The sequence below is a fragment of the Lissotriton vulgaris genome, chromosome 8 (assembly GCF_964263255.1).
Source record: "Lissotriton vulgaris chromosome 8, aLisVul1.2, whole genome shotgun sequence".
Taxonomy (NCBI): domain Eukaryota; kingdom Metazoa; phylum Chordata; class Amphibia; order Caudata; family Salamandridae; genus Lissotriton; species Lissotriton vulgaris.
This window is the reverse complement of record NC_141696.1, coordinates 152,797,824-152,817,034: the sequence shown is the minus strand read 5'-3', so window position 1 is coordinate 152,817,034 and position 19,211 is coordinate 152,797,824. Positions and strand designations below refer to the sequence as shown.

At 46.3% G+C, this 19,211-nt stretch overlaps 12 non-coding genes across 12 annotated transcripts; all 12 read right to left on the bottom strand.

The window, feature by feature from the left end:
• Positions 1-2,882: 2,882 nt before the first annotated feature.
• TRNAL-UAG (transfer RNA leucine (anticodon UAG)) lies at positions 2,883-2,965 on the bottom strand. The gene has a single exon. It is a non-coding gene; the product is annotated as a tRNA-Leu (tRNA).
• Positions 2,966-4,263: 1,298 nt separating this feature from the next.
• On the bottom strand, positions 4,264-4,346 carry TRNAL-CAG (transfer RNA leucine (anticodon CAG)). The gene has a single exon. It is a non-coding gene; the product is annotated as a tRNA-Leu (tRNA).
• Positions 4,347-4,978: 632 nt separating this feature from the next.
• TRNAL-UAG (transfer RNA leucine (anticodon UAG)) lies at positions 4,979-5,061 on the bottom strand. The gene has a single exon. It is a non-coding gene; the product is annotated as a tRNA-Leu (tRNA).
• Positions 5,062-7,075: 2,014 nt separating this feature from the next.
• Positions 7,076-7,158, bottom strand: TRNAL-UAG (transfer RNA leucine (anticodon UAG)). Its single transcript has one exon. It is a non-coding gene; the product is annotated as a tRNA-Leu (tRNA).
• A 1,024-nt stretch (positions 7,159-8,182) lies between these two features.
• Positions 8,183-8,265, bottom strand: TRNAL-AAG (transfer RNA leucine (anticodon AAG)). The gene has a single exon. It is a non-coding gene; the product is annotated as a tRNA-Leu (tRNA).
• A 192-nt stretch (positions 8,266-8,457) lies between these two features.
• On the bottom strand, positions 8,458-8,540 carry TRNAL-CAG (transfer RNA leucine (anticodon CAG)). Its single transcript has one exon. It is a non-coding gene; the product is annotated as a tRNA-Leu (tRNA).
• A 632-nt stretch (positions 8,541-9,172) lies between these two features.
• On the bottom strand, positions 9,173-9,255 carry TRNAL-UAG (transfer RNA leucine (anticodon UAG)). Its single transcript has one exon. It is a non-coding gene; the product is annotated as a tRNA-Leu (tRNA).
• Positions 9,256-10,279: 1,024 nt separating this feature from the next.
• On the bottom strand, positions 10,280-10,362 carry TRNAL-AAG (transfer RNA leucine (anticodon AAG)). Its single transcript has one exon. It is a non-coding gene; the product is annotated as a tRNA-Leu (tRNA).
• A 2,289-nt stretch (positions 10,363-12,651) lies between these two features.
• Positions 12,652-12,734, bottom strand: TRNAL-CAG (transfer RNA leucine (anticodon CAG)). The gene has a single exon. It is a non-coding gene; the product is annotated as a tRNA-Leu (tRNA).
• A 632-nt stretch (positions 12,735-13,366) lies between these two features.
• Positions 13,367-13,449, bottom strand: TRNAL-UAG (transfer RNA leucine (anticodon UAG)). Its single transcript has one exon. It is a non-coding gene; the product is annotated as a tRNA-Leu (tRNA).
• Positions 13,450-14,745: 1,296 nt separating this feature from the next.
• Positions 14,746-14,828, bottom strand: TRNAL-CAG (transfer RNA leucine (anticodon CAG)). The gene has a single exon. It is a non-coding gene; the product is annotated as a tRNA-Leu (tRNA).
• A 1,739-nt stretch (positions 14,829-16,567) lies between these two features.
• Positions 16,568-16,650, bottom strand: TRNAL-AAG (transfer RNA leucine (anticodon AAG)). The gene has a single exon. It is a non-coding gene; the product is annotated as a tRNA-Leu (tRNA).
• Between the last annotated feature and the right edge of the window lie 2,561 nt (positions 16,651-19,211).

The following is a 19,211-nucleotide window of genomic DNA, read 5'->3' as shown; positions in this document are numbered from 1 at the left end:
CCCGGGGCTTTGGCAGTGTGGCATGTCGGTGGATGGGGCCCAGGGCCGTAGCACACAACCCGGGGCCCGGCCGGGCCCCTGGACCCAGCCGGGGCTCCCGGGCCCGGAGGCGCAGGGGAAGCCTCCCCGGGCCCTCCGGACCCCGTCCCAGGCACCCTGCCACGCAGCAGGACCAAGGACAGAGCCCGGGATGGGGAGGCCGCCCTCCCGGGCCCTCAGGGGCCCCAGCCGGAGCTGCTGAACTCAGCTGAGCGAGGGGAGGCTTCCCGGGCACAATGGAGCCCCGTCTCAGGCCTTTGGCAGTGCGGCAGGCCGAGCGACAGGGCCCAGGGCCGTAACACTCGACCCGGGGGCCCGGCCGGGCCCCTGGACCCCGCCTGGGCTCCCAAGCCCCGAGGCGCAGGGGAAGCCTCCCCGGGCCCTCCGGACCCCGTCCCGAGCACCCTGCCACGCAGCAGGACCAAGGACAGAGCCCGGGATGGGGAGGCCGCCCTCCCCGGGCCCTCAGGGGCCCCGGCCGTAGCTGCTGAACTCAGCAAAGCGAGGGGAGGCTCCCCGGGCACGACGGAACCCCGTCCTGGTCCTTTGGCAGTGTGGCAGGCCGGGGGACCGGGCCCAGGGCCGTGGCACCCGACCCGGGGCCCGGCCGGGCCCCTGGACCCATCTGGGAGCCCGGAGGCGCAGAGACCTCCCCGGGCCCTCCCAGACCCCATCCAGGGCTTCCTGCCACGCGGCAGGCCCGGGAACGGACCCGGGGCTGGGGCAACATCCTGGCCCACCCATGCTGCCGGCTAAGGACCGCTAGGCCGAGAGGGGTCCCAGAGTACCTTGTCCCTAGTAATCCGGAGGAAGGCTACCCCGCTTTCTGGGAACAAGTGCGCACCGTGAGGCTCCGGGGACCCTAGGCGCAAACGTGCCCGACCTCCTGGAGCCCTGGCTGGGATCCGGGAGGCGAATGGCACCTCATAGGGACTTCCAGGGAAGTTTGGCCATCTGGTCGCACCCATCGGAAAGCATTGCGTGCGACCAGATGCCCGAGCGGTACCGTGCGACCAGATGGCCGGGATCGAAAGTGCTTCACACCCCGAGCCTTCGTGGTAGGGCTCCTGCCTGCCTGCCTGCCTCCATCCGTCCGCGGCGGACGGGAAAGACCATCCGCCATCCTAATTTACCCCAGGCTTAACGGGTCACCCTTAACATAGCCAGGACGATGGGGCCGATTATGATGGCGGACGGGAAATACCGTCCGCGGTGGCAACGGACAGGAAAGACTATCTGCAGGGCGGACGCGAAAGTGAAGGCCCGTCCCGGGCACTCGGCCATGCAGTGGAGAAGTGTGGCTCGATGGTTAGCGAGTCAGACCCTGATGCAGAGGTCTAGACCGGGACCAGGGTTCGATTCCCCGTCTCGGCGGGTCTTGGGCTCAAAATCCCACGGAACTGATAATTTTCGCCTCAGTGCCTATTCCAATCATGGAGTCCCACTCACCAGCCTGGGAGGGGTGTCCTGCCTTCCCCTGATTCAGAATCACCAGACCACACGGAGGTCTGACTGACCCTCTCCGTAGTAATCCGGAGGATAATTACCCTCTTTTCTTTTAATCCGTGCACATGAGGTGACAGAGGGGACCCAAGGCGCGAAAGTACCCGACCTCCTGGAGCCCTCGCTGGGATCGGGGAGGCAAATGGCACCTCATCGGGACTTCCAGGGAACCCCGGCCACCTGGTCGCCCCATTGGAAAGCATTGCGTGAGACCAGATGGCTGGGATCGAAAGTGCTTCCCACCCCGAGCCTTCGCGGTAGGGCTCCTGCCTGCCTGCCCACGCAAGGCAGGGCTCCGGGACCCCGGCTGGGCCTCAGGCGCGGGGTGGACCACCGGATCTCTCAGGCCCGGACGCCCAAAGGGAGGACTGCCCGGGACCCGCGGACCCAGTCCTGGGCACTCTGATCTGCCGCCGGCGCCGGGGATCGAACCGTGATTCCCCAGATGGGGATATCCCAAAAATCCGGCCTGGGAGGTGCTCGCCAGGACCAGGGTTGGAGACCCCTGGGCTAGAGCAAGAAAAAAACTCACTGCACTTTTCCAAGTAGACAACCATATAAGCCCATGTGAGGGAAATGATCTGATTTTTTCTCTCTCAAGAAAAAAGTAGAGTAAACACACAATTGTCATAAGTGGGATTTGAACCCTCACCTCCAGAAGAGACTGCGACCTGAACACAGCGCCTTAGACCACTCGGCCATTCTGACTTGCATGTGTGGAACCTTCCACAGGCCAGACAGCCATGCAAGTGGGGTACCGAAAAGGCATGCCCTCAATTTATTTATCCTATTATAAGTACTTCCAACAGATCTTTGAACAATCCATAGAGAGCAGTACCTATGAAGAACTCGTTAGACCTTTAAGGCGTACAAAGAGAAAGTGCTATTAACCAGCCACTTGAACGGCCCAAAGCTGCTTTGAAATTGAGTCAACAGCCACCTCTTGGCTAGCTAAAGCAAATTCAACAAGGAATTTCAATGTCACAACATAGGGTGGAATACGCAAATCTAAGCAGCCCCTGATCACAGCCCTGAGGAAATTGCCGTAAGTGTGCTGGAGTCCAACTGTCTACCAGATGCTAGGCATTCTTCCATATTTGCATGGCCTGTCTGGCCAGGGCATACAAGAGCATGACTCTTCCAGATGAGCTCTTACATGGGTCCTATGCTCATATAGTAAGGACTGCACTTTGTCAGCAAGACTTTATACAACCGAAATATATGAGAAACCCCAGCTCTCTTGACTAGATGAGGACGGAATCACATCCCAGGTGAAGACCAACAGATGCAACTTCCATCAGATGTTAACCTGAAAAAGGAGATTATATCTCCAAAAGTCATGTCAGAAGTGGGATTCGAACCCACGCCTCCAGAGGAGACTGCGGCCTAAACACAGCGCCTTAGACCACTCGGCCATCCTGACAGTGCAGAGTGTTAAGAAATGTATAAAAGTCACTCAGAAATTTCTGCCTCCATGCAAGCCTGAAATAATTTAAACCTTCAAACACAAGGTGCAACTTTATGCACAGGACAATAAACACAGAAGATCACATGTGAAAGCATTTCATTTCACAGCTGTACAATTTTTATGCTTTTAGAATACCTCATACCTCTCACCAGCTATTTAGGGTCCTGTATCCTACTCACAAAATTACCTTGCCTGCGACCTCTCTCTCTACACAAACAACTACTGCACAGGAAGTAGGAAGGCAGAAGGTGGGGCATATTATGCAAATGTATGCTGTCATTGTGCCTTGCAGATTCATGCAGGATTTCTAGATCCTTGCTGGATACAAGAGAGCAGACCTTGTTTCAGATCAACTGTCCCTAGCAGGGAACGTCTGAGCACATGCAGTCTTTTGCTCTCTAGCCCCTGGCCTGGGACTCACCCTCACTGGCTGAGGCGTGAATTTCTGCATACCAACGTTGCATAGATGGTACGTTTGTGGTCGGTTTGGGATGGGTGGGAGGTCAAAAGCAGGGAAAAGTATGTCGCCTTCACTTCTAGTCTCCTCTTCTAGGCCTACCTGCCGTTCACTCACTCTGTCTTTGTTTCATTCTCTCCTTCCTCAACACCCCTTCTCACTCACTCGCTCTATCACTTGTGCTCTTTCCCCTTGCTCTGCATTTCATAGTGGAAACATCTCTTGAATGGAGCATTAGAAAATGAGGTTACATAAAATTAACAATCTACTTATTGGAAACCAAAAATATCACAAGACTGAATGTAACCCATTTCATTAATAAAAGGGACTTTTTGAGCACCCCACAAAAAACACATAAAACACCACGAGTGCTAGAAGAATATTATACGAGCTTGAAGACAGAATTGGGCAAATTAATTTGCAGTTGAAACTGAAGTTTATTACTTATTCAGATATTATATGCACTGCCAATTTTTAGCTGAGATTCTAAAAGAGCTCAGAGACAAAATGGTTTAAAGTTTTGTCAGAAGTGGGATTCGAACCCACGCCTCCAGAAGAAAATGCAGCCTTAACGTAGAACCTTAGACCACTCGGCCATCCTGACCACATGTTGCTTGATCATCTACAGAGAGGGAAAGATATTGTGAACCAAAAAAAGCACACATCTTAGGTCATGAGTGGCTAGAGCAAGAAAAAAACTCACTGCACTTTTCCAAGTAGACAACCATATAAGCCCATGTGAGGGAAATGATCTGATTTTTTCTCTCTCAAGAAAAAAGTAGAGTAAACACACAATTGTCAGAAGTGGGATTTGAACCCACGCCTCGAGAAGAGACTGCGACCTGAACGCAGCGCCTTAGACCACTCGGCCATCCTGACTTGCGTTTGTGGAACCTTCCACAGGCGAGACAGCCATGCAAGTGGGGTACCGAAAAGGCATGCCCTCAATTTATTCATCCTATTATAAGTCCTTCCAACAGATCTTTGAACAATCCATAGAGAGCAGTACCTATGAAGAACTCTTTAGACCTTTAAGGCGTACAAAGAGAAAGTGCTATTAACCAGCCACTTGAACGGCCCAAAGCTCCTTTGAAATTGAGTCAACAGCCACCTCTTGGCTAGCTAAAGCAAATTCAACAAAGAATTTCAATGTCACAACATAGGGTGGAATACGCAAATCTAAGCAGCCCCTGATCACAGCCCTGAGGAAATTGCCGTAAGTGAGCTGGAGTCCAACTGTCTACCAGATGCTAGGCATTCTTCCATATTTGCATGGCCTGTCTGGCCAGGGCATACAAGAGCATGACTCTTCCAGATGAGCTCTTACATGGGTCCTATGCTCATATAGTAAGGACTACACTTTGTCAGCAAGACTTTATACAACCGAAATATATGAGAAACCCCAGCTCTCTTGACTAGATGAGGACGGAATCACATCCCAGGTGAAGACCAACAGATGCAACTTCCATCAGATGTTAACCTCAAAAAGGAGGTTATATCTCCAAAAGTCATGTCAGAAGTGGGATTCGAACCCACACCTCCAGAGGAGACTGCAGTCTAAACACAGCGCCTTAGACCACTCGGCCATCCTGACAGTGCAGAGTCTTAAGAAATGTATAAAAGTCACTCAGAAATGTCTGCCTCCATGCAAGCCTGAAATAATTTAAACCTTCAAACACAAGGTGCAACTTTATGCACAGGACAATAAACACAGAAGATCACATGTGAAAGCATTTCATTTCACAGGTGTACAATTTTTATGCTTTTAGAATACCTCATACCTCTCACCGGTTATTTAGGGTCCTGTATCCTACTCACAAAATTACCTTGCCTGTGACCTCTTTCTCTACACAAACAACTACTGCACAGGAAGTAGGAAGGCAGAAGGTGGGGCATATTATGCAAATGTATGCTGTCATTGTGCCTTGCAGATTCATGCAGGATTTCTAGATCCTTGCTGGATACAAGAGAGCAGACCTTGTTTCAGATCAACTGTCCCTAGCAGGGAACGTCTGAGCACATGCAGTCTTTTGCTCTCTAGCCCCTGGCCTGGGACTCACCCTCACTGGCTGAGGTGTGAATTTCTGCATACCAACGTTGCATAGATGGTACGTTTGTGGTCGGTTTGGGATGGGTGGGAGGTCAAAAGCAGGGAAAAGTATGTCGCCTTCACTTCTAGTCTCCTCTTCTAGGCCTACCTGCCGTTCACTCACTCTGTCTTTGTTTCATTCTCTCCTTCCTCAACACCCCTTCTCACTCACTTGCTCTATCACTTGTGCTCTTTCCCCTTGCTCTGCATTTCATAGTGGAAACATCTCTTGAATGGAGCATTAGAAAATGAGGTTACATAAAATTAACAATCTACTTATTGGAAACCAAAAATATCACAATACTGAATGTAACCCATTTCATTAATAAAAGGGACTTTTTAAGCACCCCCCAAAAAACACATAAAACACCACGAGTGCTAGAATAATATTATACGAGCTTGAAGACAGAATTGGGCAAATTAATTTGCAGTTGAAACTGAAGTTTGTTACTTATTCAGATATTATATGCACTGCCAATTTTTAGCTGAGATTCTAAAAGAACTCAGAGACAAAATGGACTTAAAGTTTTGTCAGAAGTGGGATTCGAACCCACACCTCCAAGAGAGACTGCGTCCTTAACACAGCACCTTAGAACACTCGGCCATCCTGACCACATGTTGCATGATCATCTACAGAGAGGGAAAGATATTGTGAACCAAAAAAAGCACACATCTTAGGTCATGAGTGGCTAGAGCAAGAAAAAAACTCACTGCACTTTTCCAATTAGACAACCATATAAGCCCATGTGAGGGAAATGATCTGATTTTTTCTCTCTCAAGAAAAAAGTAGAGTAAACACACAATTGTCAGAAGTGGGATTTGAAACCACACCTCCAGAAGAGACTGCTACCTTAACGCAGCGCCTTAGACCACTCGGCCATCCTGACTTGCATTTGTGGAACCTTCCACAGGCCAGACAGCCATGCAAGTGGGGTACCGAAAAGGCATGCCCTCAATTTATTTATCCTATTATAAGTACTTCCAACAGATCTTTGAACAATCCATAGAGAGCAGTACCTATGAAGAACTCTTTAGACCGTTAAGGCGTACAAAGAGAAAGTGCTATTAACCAGCCACTTAAACGGCCCAAAGCTGCTTTGAAATTGAGTCAACAACCACCTCTTGGCTAGCTAAAGCAAATTCAACAAGGAATTTCAATGTCACAACATAGGGTGGAATACGCAAATCTAAGCAGCCCCTGATCACAGCCCTGAGGAAATTGCCGTAAGTGTGCTGGAGTCCAACTGTCTACCAGATGCTAGGCATTCTTCCATATTTGCATGGCCTGTCTGGCCAGGGCATACAAGAGCATGACTCTTCCAGATGAGCTCTTACATGGGTCCTATGCTCACATAGTAAGGACTGCACTTTGTCAGCAAGACTTTATACAACCGAAATATATGAGAAACCCCAGCTCTCTTGACTAGATGAGGACGGAATCACATCACAGGTGAAGACCAACAGATGCAACTTCCATCAGATGTTAACCTGAAAAAGGAGATTATATCTCCAAAAGTCATGTCAGAAGTGGGATTCAAACCCACGCCTCCAGAGGAGACTGCGGCCTAAACACAGCGCCTTAGACCACTCGGCCATCCTGACAGTGCAGAGTCGTAAGAAATGTATAAAAGTCACTCAGAAATTTCTGCCTCCATGCAAGCCTGAAATAATTTAAACCTTCAAACACAAGGTGCAACTTTATGCACAGGCCAATAAACACAGAAGATCACATGTGAAAGCATTTCATTTCACAGGTGTACAATTTTTATGCTTTTAGAATACCTCATACCTCTCACCAGCTATTTAGGGTCCTGTATCCTACTCACAAAATTACCTTGCCTGCGACCTCTCTCTCTACACAAACAACTACTGCACAGGAAGTAGGAAGGCAGAAGGTGGGGCATATTATGCAAATGTATGCTGTCATTGTGCCTTGCAGATTCCTGCAGGATTTCTAGATCCTTGCTGGATACAAGAGAGCACACCTTGTTTCAGATCAACTGTCCCTAGCAGGGAACGTCTGAGCACATGCAGTCTTTTGCTCTCTAGCCCCTGGCCTGGGACTCACCCTCACTGGCTGAGGCGTGAATTTCTGCATACCAACGTTGCATAGATGGTACGTTTGTGGTCGGTTTGGGATGGGTGGGAGGTCAAAAGCAGGGAAAAGTATGTCGCCTTCACTTCTAGTCTCCTCTTCTAGGCCTACCTGCCGTTCACTCACTCTGTCTTTGTTTCATTCTCTCCTTCCTCAACACCCCTTCTCACTCACTCGCTCTATCACTTGTGCTCTTTCCCCTTGCTCTGCATTTCATAGTGGAAACATCTCTTGAATGGAGCATTAGAAAATGAGGTTACATAAAATTAACAATCTACTTATTGGAAACCAAAAATATCACAAGACTGAATGTAACCCATTTCATTAATAAAAGGGACTTTTTAAGCACCCCCCAAAAAACACATAAAACACCACGAGTGCTAGAAGAATATTATACGAGCTTGAAGACAGAATTGGGCAAATTAATTTGCAGTTGAAACTGAAGTTTGTTACTTATTCAGATATTATATGCACTGCCAATTTTTAGCTGAGATTCTAAAAGAGCTCAGAGACAAAATTGACTTAAAGTTTTGTCAGAAGTGGGATTCGAACCCACGCCTCCAGGAGAGACTGCGGCCTTAACGCAGCGCCTTAGACCACTCGGCCATTCTGATCACATGTTGCTTGATCATCTACAGAGAGGGAAAGATATTGTGAAACAAAAAAAGCACACATCTTAGGTCATGAGTGGCTAGAGCAAGAAAAAAACTCACTGCACTTTTCCAAGTAGACAACCATATAAGCCCATGTGAGGGAAATGATCAGATTTTTTCTCTCTCAAGAAAAAAGTAGAGTAAACACACAATTGTCAGAAGTGGGATTTGAACCCACGCCTCCAGAAGAGACTGCGACCTGAACGCAGCGCCTTAGACCACTCGGCCATCCTGACTTGCATTTGTGGAACCTTCCACAGGTGAGACAGCCATGCAAGCGGGGTACCGAAAAGGCATGCCCTCAATTTATTCATCCTATTATAAGTACTTCCAACAGATCTTTGAACAATCCATAGAGAGCAGTACCTATGAAGAACTCTTTAGACCTTTAAGGCGTACAAAGAGAAAGTGCTATTAACCAGCCACTTGAACGGCCCAAAGCTCCTTTGAAATTGAGTCAACAGCCACCTCTTGGCTAGCTAAAGCAAATTCAACAAGGAATTTCAATCTCACAACATAGGGTGGAATACGCAAATCTAAGTAGCCCCTGATCACAGCCCTGAGGAAATTGCCGTAAGTGAGCTGGAGTCCAACTGTCTACCAGATGCTAGGCATTCTTCCATATTTGCATGGCCTGTCTGGCCAGGGCATACAAGAGCATGACTCTTCCAGATGAGCTCTTACATGGGTCCTATGCTCATATAGTAAGGACTGCACTTTGTCAGCAAGACTTTATACAACTGAAATATATGAGAAACCCCAGCTCTCTTGACTAGATGAGGACGGAATCACATCCCAGGTGAAGACCAACAGATGCAACTTCCATCAGATGTTAACCTAAAAAAGGAGATTATATCTCCAAAAGTCATGTCAGAAGTGGGATTCGATCCCACACCTCCAGAGGAGACTGCGGCCTAAACACAGCGCCTTAGACCACTCGGCCATCCTGACAGTGCAGATTCTTAAGAAATGTATAAAAGTCACTCAGAAATTTCTGCCTCCATGCAAGCCTGAAATAATTTAAACCTTCAAACACAAGGTGCAACTTTATGCACAGGACAATAAACACAGAAGATCACATGTGAAAGCATTTCATTTCACAGGTGTACGTTTGTTATGCTTTTAGAATACCTCATACCTCTCACCAGCTATTCAGGGTCCTGTATCCTACTCACAAAATTACCTTGCCTGCGACCTCTCTCTCTACACAAACAACTACTGCACAGGAAGTAGGAAGGCAGAAGGTGGGGCATATTATGCAAATGTATGCTGTCATTGTGCCTTGCAGATTCCTGCAGGATTTCTAGATCCTTGCTGGATACAAGAGAGCACACCTTGTTTCAGATCAACTGTCCCTAGCAGGGAAAGTCTGAGCACATGCAGTCTTTTGCTCTCTAGCCCCTGGCCTGGGACTCACCCTCACTGGCTGAGGCGTGAATTTCTGCATACCAACGTTGCATAGATGGTACGTTTGTGGTCGGTTTGGGATGGGTGGGAGGTCAAAAGCAGGGAAAAGTATGTCGCCTTCACTTCTAGTCTCCTCTTCTAGGCCTACCTGTCGTTCACTCACTCTGTCTTTGTTTCATTCTCTCCTTCCTCAACACCCCTTCTCACTCACTCGCTCTATCACTTGTGCTCTTTCCCCTTGCTCTGCATTTCATAGTGGAAACATCTCTTGAATGGAGCATTAGAAAATGAGGTTACATGAAATTAACAATCTACTTATTGGAAACCAAAAATATCACAAGACTGAATGTAACCCATTTCATTAATAAAAGGGACTTTTTAAGCACCCCCCAAAAAACACATAAAACACCACGAGTGCTAGAAGACTATTATACCAGCTTAAAGACAGAATTGGGCTAATTAATTTGCAGTTGAAACTGAAGTTTGTTACTTATTCAGATATTATATGCACTGCCAATTTTTAGCTGAGATTCTAAAAGAACTCAGAGATAAAATGGACTTAAAGTTTTGTCAGAAGTGGGATTCGAACCCACGCCTCCAGGAGAGACTGCGGCCTTAACGCAGCGCCTTTGACCACTCGGCCATCCTGACCACATGTTGCTTGATCATCTACAGAGAGGGAAAGATATTGTGAACCGAAAAAAGAACACATCTTAGGTCATGAGTGGCTAGAGCAAGAAAAAAAATCACTGCACTTTTCCAAGTAGACAACCATATAAGCCCATGTGAGGGAAATGATCTGATTTTTTCTTTCTCAAGAAAAAAGTAGAGTAAACACACAATTGTCAGAAGTGGAATTTGAACCCACGCCTCCAGAAGAGACTGCGACCTGAACGCAGCGCCTTAGACCACTCGGCCATCCTGACTTGCCTTTGTTGAATCTTCCACAGGCCAGACAGCCATGGAAGTGGGGTACCGAAAAGGCATGCCCTCAATTTATTTATCCTATTATAAGTACTTCCAACAGATCTTTGAACAATCCATAGAGAGCAGTACCTATGAAGAACTCTTTAGACCTTTAAGGCGTACAAAGAGAAAGTGCAATTAACCAGCCACTTGAACGGCCCAAAGCTGCTTTGAAATTGAGTCACCAGCCACCTCTTGGCTAGCTAAAGCAAATTCAACAAGGAATTTCAATGTCACAACATAGGGTGGAATACGCAAATCTAAGCAGCCCCTGATCACAGCCCTGAGGAAATTGCCGTAAGTGTGCTGGAGTCCAACTGTCTACCAGATGCTAGGCATTCCTCCATATTTGCATGGCCGGTCTGGCCAGGGCATACAAGAGCATGACTCTTCCAGATGAGCTCCTACATGGGTCCTATGCTCATATATTAAGGACTGCACTTTGTCAGCAAGACTTTATACAACCGAAATATATGAGAAACCCCAGCTCTCTTGACTAGATGAGGACGGAATCACATCCCAGGTGAAGACCAACAGATGCAACTTCCATCAGATGTTAACCTGAAAAAGGAGATTATATCTCCAAAAGTCATGTCAGAAGTGGGATTCGAACTCACGCCTCCAGAGGAGATTGTGGCCTAAACACAGCGCCTTAGACCACTCGGCCATCCTGACAGCGCAGAGTCTTAAGAAATGTATAAAAGTCACTCGGAAATTTCTGCCTCCATGCAAGCCTGAAATAATTTAAACCTTCAAACACAAGGTGCAACTTTATGCACAGGACAATAAACACAGAAGATCACATGTGAAAGCATTTCATTTCACAGGTGTACAATTTTTATGCTTTTAGAATACCTCATACCTCTCACCAGCTATTTAGGGTCCTGTATCCTACTCACCAAATTACCTTGCCTGCGACCTCTCTCTCTACACAAACAACTACTGCACAGGAAGTAGGAAGGCAGAAGGTGGGGCATATTATGCAAATGTATGCTGTCATTGTGCCTTGCAGATTCATGCAGGAATTCTAGATCCTTGCTGGATACAAGAGAGCAGACCTTGTTTCAGATCAACTGTCCCTAGCAGGGAACGTCTGAGCACATGCAGTCTTTTGCTCTCTAGCCCCTGGCCTGGGACTCACCCTCACTGGCTGAGGCGTGAATTTCTGCATACCAACGTTGCATAGATGGTACGTTTGTGGTCGGTTTGGGATGGGTGGGAGGTCAAAAGCAGGGAAAAGTATGTCCCCTTCACTTCTAGTCTCCTCTTCTAGGCCTACCTGCCGTTCACTCACTCTGTCTTTGTTTCATTCTCTCCTTCCTCAACACCCCTTCTCACTCACTCGCTCTATCACTTGTGCTCTTTCCCCTTGCTCTGCATTTCATAGTGGAAACATCTCTTGAATGGAGCATTAGAAAATGAGGTTACATAAAATTAACAATCTACTTATTGGAAACCAAAAATATCACAAGACTGAATGTAACCCATTTCATTAATAAAAGGGACTTTTTAGGCACCCCCCCAAAAACGCATAAAACACCACAAGTGCTAGAAGAATATTATACGAGCTTGAAGACAGAATTGGGCAAATTAATTTGCAGTTGAACCTGAAGTTTGTTACTTATTCAGATATTATATGCACTGCCAATTTTTAGCTGAGATTCTAAAAGAGCTCAGAGACAAAATGGACTTAAAGTTTTGTCAGAAGTGGTATTCGAACCCACGCCTCCAGGAGAGACTGCGGCCTTAACGCAGCGCCTTAGACCACTCGGCCATCCTGACCACATGTTGCTTGATCATCTACAGAGAGGGAAAGATATTGTGAACCGAAAAAAGAACACATCTTAGGTCATGAGTGGCTAGAGCAAGAAAAAAACTCACTGCACTTTTCCAAGTAGACAACCATATAAGCCCATTTGAGGGAAATGATCTGATTTTTTCTCTCTCAAGAAAAAAGTAGAGTAAACACACAATTGTCAGAAGTGGGATTTGAACCCACGCCTCCAGAAGAGACTGCGACCTGAACGCAGCGCCTTAGACCACTCGGCCATCCTGACTTGCCCTTGTGGAACCTTCCACAGGTGAGACAGCCATGCAAGCGGGGTACCGACAAGGCATGCCCTCAATTTATTCATCCTATTATAAGTACTTCCAACAGATCTTTGAACAATCCATAGAGAGCAGTACCTATGAAGAACTCTTTAGACCTTTAAGGCGTACAAAGAGAAAGTGCTATTAACCAGCCACTTGAACGGCCCAAAGCTCCTTTGAAATTGAGTCAACAGCCACCTCTTGGCTAGCTAAAGCAAATTAAACAAGGAATTTCAATGTCACAACATAGGGTGGAATACGCAAATCTAAGCAGCCCCTGATCACAGCCCTGAGGAAATTGCCGTAAGTGAGCTGGAGTCCAACTGTCTACCAGATGCTAGGCATTCTTCCATATTTGCATGGCCTGTCTGGCCAGGGCATACAAGAGCATGACTCTTCCAGATGAGCTCTTACATGGGTCCTATGCTCATATAGTAAGGACTGCACTTTGTCAGCAAGACTTTATACAACCGAAATATATGAGAAACCCCAGCTCTCTTGACTAGATGAGGACGGAATCACATCCCAGGTGAAGACCAACAGATGCAACTTCCATCAGATGTTAACCTCAAAAAGGAGATCATATCTCCAAAAGTCATGTCAGAAGTGGGATTCGAACCCACACCTCCAGAGGAGACTGCGGCCTAAACACAGCGCCTTAGACCACTCGGCCATCCTGACAGTGCAAATTCTTAAGAAATGTATAAAAGTCACTCAGAAATTTCTGCCTCCATGCAAGCCTGAAATAATTTAAACCTTCAAACACAAGGTGCAACTTTATGCACAGGACAATAAACACAGAAGATCACATGTGAAAGCATTTCATTTCACAGGTGTACAATTGTTATGCTTTTAGAATACCTCATACCTCTCACCAGCTATTCAGGGTCCTGTATCCTACTCACAAAATTACCTTGCCTGCGACCTCTCTCTCTACACAAACAACTACTGCACAGGAAGTAGGGAAGGCAGAAGGTGGGGCATATAATGCAAATGTATGCTGTCATTGTGCCTTGCAGATTCATGCAGGAATTCTAGATCCTTGCTGGATACAAGAGAGCAGACCTTGTTTCAGATCAATTGTCCCTAGCAGGGAACGTCTGAGCACATGCAGTCTTTTGCTCTCTAGCCCCTGGCCTGGGACTCACCCTCACTGGCTGAGGCGTGAATTTCTGCATACCAACGTTGCATAGATGGTACGTTTGTGGTCGGTTTGGGATGGGTGGGAGGTCAAAAGCAGGGAAAAGTATGTCCCCTTCACTTCTAGTCTCCTCTTCTAGGCCTACCTGCCGTTCACTCACTCTGTCTTTGTTTCATTCTCTCCTTCCTCAACACCCCTTCTCACTCACTCGCTCTATCACTTGTGCTCTTTCCCCTTGCTCTGCATTTCATAGTGGAAACATCTCTTGAATGGAGCATTAGAAAATGAGGTTACATAAAATTAACAATCTACTTATTGGAAACCAAAAATATCACAAGACTGAATGTAACCCATTTCATAAAAGGGACTTTTTAAGCACCCCCCAAAAAACACATAAAACACCACGAGTGCTAGAAGAATATTATACGAGCTTGAAGACAGAATTGGGCAAATTAATTTGCAGTTGAAACTGAAGTTTGTTACTTATTCAGATATTATATGCACTGCCAATTTTTAGCTGAGATTCTAAAAGAGCTCAGAGACAAAATGGACTTAAAGTTTTGTCAGAAGTGGGATTCGAACCCACGCCTCCAGGAGAGACTGCGGCCTTAAGATAGCGCCTTAGACCACTCGGCCATCCTGACCACATGTTGCTTGATCATCTACAGAGAGGGAAAGATATTGTGAACCAAAAAAAGCACACATCTTAGGTCATGAGTGGCTAGAGCAAGAAAAAAACTCACTGCACTTTTCCAAGTAGACAACCATATAAGCCCATGTGAGGGAAATGATCTGATTTTTTCTCTCTCAAGAAAAAAGTAGAGTAAACACACAATTGTCAGAAGTGGGATTTGAACCCACGCCTCCAGAAGAGACTGCGACCTGAACGCAGCGCCTTAGACCACTCGGCCATCCTGACTTGCATTTGTGGAACCTTCCACAGGTGAGACAGCCATGCAAGCGGGGTACCGAAAAGGCATGCCCTCAATTTATTCATCCTATTATAAGTACTTCCAACAGATCTTTGAACAATCCATAGAGAGCAGTACCTATGAAGAACTCTTTAGACCTTTAAGGTGTACAAAGAGAAAGTGCTATTAACCAGCCACTTGAACGGCCCAAAGCTCCTTTGAAATTGAGTCAACAGCCACCTCTTGGCTAGCTAAAGCAAATTCAACAAGGAATTTCAATGTCACAACATAGGGTGGAATACGCAAATCTAAGCAGCCCCTGATCACAGCCCTGAGGAAATTGCCGTAAGTGAGCTGGAGTCCAACTGTCTACCAGATGCTAGGCATTCTTCCATATTTGCATGGCCTGTCTGGCCAGGGCATACAAGAGCATGACTCTTCCAGATGAGCTCTTACATGGGTCCTATGCTCATATAGTAAGGACTGCACTTTGTCAGCAAGACTTTATACAACTGAAATATATGAGAAACCCCAGCTCTCTTGACTAGATGAGGACGGAATCACATCCCAGGTGAAGACCAACAGATGCAACTTCCATCAGATGTTAACCTAAAAAAGGAGATTATATCTCCAAAAGTCATGTCAGAAGTGGGATTCGATCCCACACCTCCAGAGGAGACTGCGGCCTAAACACAGCGCCTTAGACCACTCGGCCATCCTGGCAGTGCAGATTCTTAAGAAATGTATAAAAGTCACTCAGAAATTTCTGCCTCCATGCAAGCCTGAAATAATTTAAACCTTCAAACACAAGGTGCAACTTTATGCACAGGACAATAAACACAGAAGATCACATGTGAAAGCATTTCATTTCACAGGTGTACGTTTGTTATGCTTTTAGAATACCTCATACCTCTCACCAGCTATTCAGGGTCCTGTATCCTACTCACAAAATTACCTTGCCTGCGACCTCTCTCTCTACACAAACAACTACTGCACAGGAAGTAGGAAGGCAGAAGGTGGGGCATATTATGCAAATGTATGCTGTCATTGTGCCTTGCAGATTCCTGCAGGATTTCTAGATCCTTGCTGGATACAAGAGAGCACACCTTGTTTCAGATCAACTGTCCCTAGCAGGGAAAGTCTGAGCACATGCAGTCTTTTGCTCTCTAGCCCCTGGCCTGGGACTCACCCTCACTGGCTGAGGCGTGAATTTCTGCATACCAACGTTGCATAGATGGTACGTTTGTGGTCGGTTTGGGATGGGTGGGAGGTCAAAAGCAGGGAAAAGTATGTCGCCTTCACTTCTAGTCTCCTCTTCTAGGCCTACCTGTCGTTCACTCACTCTGTCTTTGTTTCATTCTCTCCTTCCTCAACACCCCTTCTCACTCACTCGCTCTATCACTTGTGCTCTTTCCCCTTGCTCTGCATTTCATAGTGGAAACATCTCTTGAATGGAGCATTAGAAAATGAGGTTACATAAAATTAACAATCTACTTATTGGAAACCAAAAATATCACAAGACTGAATGTAACCCATTTCATTAATAAAAGGGACTTTTTAAGCACCCCCCAAAAAACACATAAAACACCACGAGTGCTAGAAGACTATTATACCAGCTTGAAGACAGAATTGGGCTAATTAATTTGCAGTTGAAACTGAAGTTTGTTACTTATTCAGATATTATATGCACTGCCAATTTTTAGCTGAGATTCTAAAAGAACTCAGAGATAAAATGGACTTAAAGTTTTGTCAGAAGTGGGATTCAAACCCACGCCTCCAGGAGAGACTGCGGCCTTAACGCAGCGCCTTAGACCACTCGGCCATCCTGACCACATGTTGCTTGATCATCTACAGAGAGGGAAAGATATTGTGAACCGAAAAAAGAACACATCTTAGGTCATGAGTGGCTAGAGCAAGAAAAAAAATCACTGCACTTTTCCAAGTAGACAACCATATAAGCCCATGTGAGGGAAATGATCTGATTTTTTCTTTCTCAAGAAAAAAGTAGAGTAAACACACAATTGTCAGAAGTGGAATTTGAACCCACGCCTCCAGAAGAGACTGCGACCTGAACGCAGCGCCTTAGACCACTCGGCCATCCTGACTTGCCTTTGTTGAATCTTCCACAGGCCAGACAGCCATGGAAGTGGGGTACCGAAAAGGCATGCCCTCAATTTATTTATCCTATTATAAGTACTTCCAACAGATCTTTGAACAATCCATAGAGAGCAGTACCTATGAAGAACTCTTTAGACCTTTAAGGCGTACAAAGAGAAAGTGCTATTAACCAGCCACTTGAACGGCCCAAAGCTGCTTTGAAATTGAGTCACCAGCCACCTCTTGGCTAGCTAAAGCAAATTCAACAAGGAATTTCAATGTCACAACATAGGGTGGAATACGCAAATCTAAGCAGCCCCTGATCACAGCCCTGAGGAAATTGCCGTAAGTGTGCTGGAGTCCAACTGTCTACCAGATGCTAGGCATTCCTCCATATTTGCATGGCCGGTCTGGCCAGGGCATACAAGAGCATGACTCTTCCAGATGAGCTCTTACATGGGTCCTATGCTCATATATTAAGGACTGCACTTTGTCAGCAAGACTTTATACAACCGAAATATATGAGAAACCCCAGCTCTCTTGACTAGATGAGGACGGAATCACATCCCAGGTGAAGACCAACAGATGCAACTTCCATCAGATGTTAACCTGAAAAAGGAGATTATATCTCCAAAAGTCATGTCAGAAGTGGGATTCGAACCCACGCCTCCAGAGGAGATTGTGGCCTAAACACAGCGCCTTAGACCACTCGGCCATCCTGACAGCGCAGAGTCTTAAGAAATGTATAAAAGTCACTCGGAAATTTCTGCCTCCATGCAAGCCTGAAATAATTTAAACCTTCAAACACAAGGTGCAACTTTATGCACAGGACAATAAACACAGAAGATCACATGTGAAAGCATTTCATTTCACAGGTGTACAATTTTTATGCTTTTAGAATACCTCATACCTCTCACCAGCTATTTAGGGTCCTGTATCCTACTCACCAAATTACCTTGCCTGCGACCTCTCTCTCTACACAAACAACTACTGCACAGGAAGTAGGAAGGCAGAAGGTGGGGCATATTATGCAAATGTATGCTGTCATTGTGCCTTGCAGATTCATGCAGGAATTCTAGATCCTTGCTGGATACAAGAGAGCAGACCTTGTTTCAGATCAACTGTCCCTAGCAGGGAACGTCTGAGCACATGCAGTCTTTTGCTCTCTAGCCCCTGGCCTGGGACTCACCCTCACTGGCTGAGGCGTGAATTTCTGCATACCAACGTTGCATAGATGGTACGTTTGTGGTCGGTTTGGGATGGGTGGGAGGTCAAAAGCAGGGAAAAGTATGTCCCCTTCACTTCTAGTCTCCTCTTCTAGGCCTACCTGCCGTTCACTCACTCTGTCTTTGTTTCATTCTCTCCTTCCTCAACACCCCTTCTCACTCACTCGCTCTATCACTTGTGCTCTTTCCCCTTGCTCTGCATTTCATAGTGGAAACATCTCTTGAATGGAGCATTAGAAAATGAGGTTACATAAAATTAACAATCTACTTATTGGAAACCAAAAATATCACAAGACTGAATGTAACCCATTTCATAAAAGGGACTTTTTAAGCACCCCCCAAAAAACACATAAAACACCACGAGTGCTAGAAGAATATTATACGAGCTTGAAGACAGAATTGGGCAAATTAATTTGCAGTTGAAACTGAAGTTTGTTACTTATTCAGATATTGTATGCACTGCCAATTTTTAGCTGAGATTCTAAAAGAGCTCAGAGACAAAATGGACTTAAAGTTTTGTCAGAAGTGGGATTCGAACCCACGTCTCCAGGAGAGACTGCGGCCTTAAGGCAGCGCCTTAGACCACTCGGCCATCCTGACCACATGTTGCTTGATCATCTACAGAGAGGGAAAGATATTCAGCCTGATTCATGTAGGCAATAGCGCTCGCAAAAGGGCCAGATTCTGAGAATCTGGCCCTTTGCGAGTGCGATGTTTGCATTTGGTATTCATGATACCAAATGCAAAAATCGCTATTTAAGAAGTCGCAAATATGCGAGGAATAGCATTTAAGGAATCTCTATTAGAGATTCCTCAAATGCTATTCATGACACATCCTGAAATTGCGATTTAGCACTTTTGGGGCCGCTATTTACCGAGAGGTCAGACCTGTCGGTAAATAGCAGAAACTCAGAAAAATGCTTTTAAAAGCATTTTTCCAAGTTGCATGTTGCACACACACATGTCCTTTGGACATGTGTGTGCGCAACACCTGTCCAAATGTGCATTTTAGGGGTGCTACAGGGCGTCCTTTGGACACCCCTGGCACCCTTTCAGTCGCTATCTCAT